The 2,597-nt window shown below is 40.5% G+C and overlaps 1 protein-coding gene across 3 annotated transcripts in view; it reads right to left on the bottom strand.

Moving 5' to 3' along the window:
* opn4xa (opsin 4xa) overlaps positions 1 to 1,197 on the bottom strand; it is a 96,144-nt gene extending 94,947 nt beyond the window's left edge. For all 3 annotated transcript variants that reach the window (XM_061926641.1, XM_061926642.1, XM_061926643.1), the window contains exon 1: positions 1,007 to 1,197. The gene's annotated coding sequence lies outside the window, so the exon portion shown is untranslated. The remainder of the gene's footprint in view (positions 1 to 1,006) is intronic.
* Positions 1,198 to 2,597: the final 1,400 nt, after the last annotated feature.

Genomic DNA, 2,597 nt, shown 5'->3' with positions numbered 1-2,597 from the left:
CCACATCAACTCCGTATGAAAAAATTAGTGATTTTTTTAGTTGTGATTTCCTTCTCTGCATGAAAGTTTAAAAGTAGCATATATTAATGCAGTATGAAGAAGAATGTTTTAATGTAGACATGCAAGCCTTAAAAGAAAATTTTGAAAATCAAGACTACATTTCCTGCAAATGGGTGCATTTCTACCCTATATTTTAACTTTAGATTTATTCTCATATCAAACTCTGACACTTACATCAGGCGCCCCCCTCCACACCCTGGATTATAAATAATGTAAATAATTCAATGTGATTATCTTGTGTGATGACTGTATTATGATGATAGTATATATCTGATAGTATATATCTGTATCATGAATCAATTTAAGTGGACCCCGACTTAAACAAGTTGAAAAACTTATTGGGGTGTTACCATTTAGTGGTCAATTGTACGGAATATGTACTTCACTGTGCAACCTACTAATAAAAGTCTCAATCAATCAATCAAAACACATAGAATCATCATACTGCTGTGATTATATGCATCAAGTGTTCATTCAAGGCTAAGGCAAAATATCGAGATATATATCGTGTATCGCAATATGGCCTTAAAATATCGCAATATTAAAAAAAGGCCATATCGCCCAGCCCTAGTTCAATGATGCCATTTCTGTTTGTCATGTATAATTTTGTCTATTTTGTGTTTATCCTTGAATAAACAGGTCAGTTTCTTGTTACCAACCATTGCGTATTATTCAAACTCACCTAATTCAGCTGGCTAGTTGTTATCAAGAGTACTAAAACCCTTTTCAACATGATTCTGACAACTAAGTAGGCTAAATAACTTTAAACTTTAATACATGCTCGGATAGGCCAGTATCGGTATCGGATCGGAAGTGCAAAAACCTGGATCGGGACATCCCTAATCCGTGATGTATTTTTCTACATTACCGTGCATTGTTGTCATGTCATTTCTTACTACATTTCTCAAAAGTTGTGTTTTAGGAGGCGTGTGTGTGCCTCACATACCACATGATGATGTTTGCAGGCACTTTTAGTCACGTTTCCGCCCCTCAAACGCCGTGTGGAACAGTTGTCCTCCTTATCGTCTGACACGTTGGCGACTCGTCAAGGGGACTTCTTGGTGACTCCGCTACAGAAGAACAGAGCGGCTTCTGTGTGACCAAAACACATCATCAATGAGGCAAATGTGAGAGTGCTCAGATATCCTGCACGGACTTTCGGAGCTTTTAAGTCATTTTAAGAAGTAGCTGCCGCCTCTAAATCCCACTTGTCACTCCCAGCGCTGGTGGACTGTACACTCAGACCGTAGCTCACGCCTGCGTCAGCGTGGACAGATTAAGCACCTCCAAGGATTTTCATATAAATCAAACATTAAAGAGGTGCCGTGCGTCCCTTTTTTTTTTTTTTATCGGGAGGGCAAAGTGCGGGCTTGAAGCGGAACAATTAGCGAGAAAGGAGGCCTGTAGGCGAAGGACGTACACAATGCCTAGGAAGTGAGTGCTGTCATGCACTTCAATGAGGACTTGACAGCCAGGAATTCTCCCAATGAGGACTTGGCTCTGCACCCTGCAGACCTTTAAGAAGTGGGCACGGCACCACCAGGTCCTCGCAGGAAGGGAAAACATGTATTGACAGGAACTCATCCTGGGAGCAAACAAGCCATAGAGCTTTTTTGGCAGTGAAATTTGACATTATTTTTTTTGCAACCAGGGTCTTCTCGGTAGAGTTCCACCAGGTGGCGCTTTCCCCCCGCCCCTTTATTTTGTCATTTTATATTTAATACAGACAACTTCACATTCTGGAGGTCCCACATGACGTTTTCAGTCTGACTTCCCGCTTGTCGTTCACATTTATTTCCCTCGGGTTATATGGGGCAGTTATGAGTGAGCCCTATGTGAACTCTGCCTAGCAACAAGGAAGCGCTTGTAGAAAACACTCTTTCAGTTGTTAAGTGTCATGCCGACTCACGCATGTATTGACTTGTGAAGGGTTGTTTTCATCATGTAAAAACGTCACGGTCATAAAGGCTATAAAAAAAAGACAGAGAAACAAAAGTGGCGTTTCGGTGCCTAAAACATGCAGGCATTAAAAAACGTGAAAGCTGCTGAAAATGACACGGTATAAAATTGCTATAAGTCCACCTCCGCGTAACATTGTATCCTTTTTAAAGTTAAAGTTAAAGTACCAATGATTGTCACACACACACTAGGTGTGGCGAAATTATTCTCGCATTTTGGCAGTTCACATTTAAAAATGTGTTTGGAAAAGTAACAGAGTGTTTCCTCTTTAACCGCCTCATTGGTGACATCCGCAAGTGCCACAACACATTCATTTATCATTAAAAAGTTAAAGTTAAAGTACCAATGATTGTCACACACACTCGGTGTGACGAAATTATTTTCGCATGTTGGCGGTTCACATTTAAAAATGTGTTTGGAACAGCAAGCGAGTGTTTCCTCTTAACCGCCACATTGGTGACATCCGCAAGTGCCACAACACATTCATTCATCATTAAAAAGTTAAAGTACCAATGATTGTCACACACACACTAGGTGTGGCGAAATTATTCTCGCATGTTGGCAGTTCACATTTAAAA

This window comes from Nerophis lumbriciformis, linkage group LG32, assembly GCF_033978685.3.
Source record: "Nerophis lumbriciformis linkage group LG32, RoL_Nlum_v2.1, whole genome shotgun sequence".
Taxonomy (NCBI): domain Eukaryota; kingdom Metazoa; phylum Chordata; class Actinopteri; order Syngnathiformes; family Syngnathidae; genus Nerophis; species Nerophis lumbriciformis.
The sequence above is the reverse complement of the archived record's forward strand: the minus strand, read 5'-3'. Positions and strand labels throughout refer to the sequence as shown.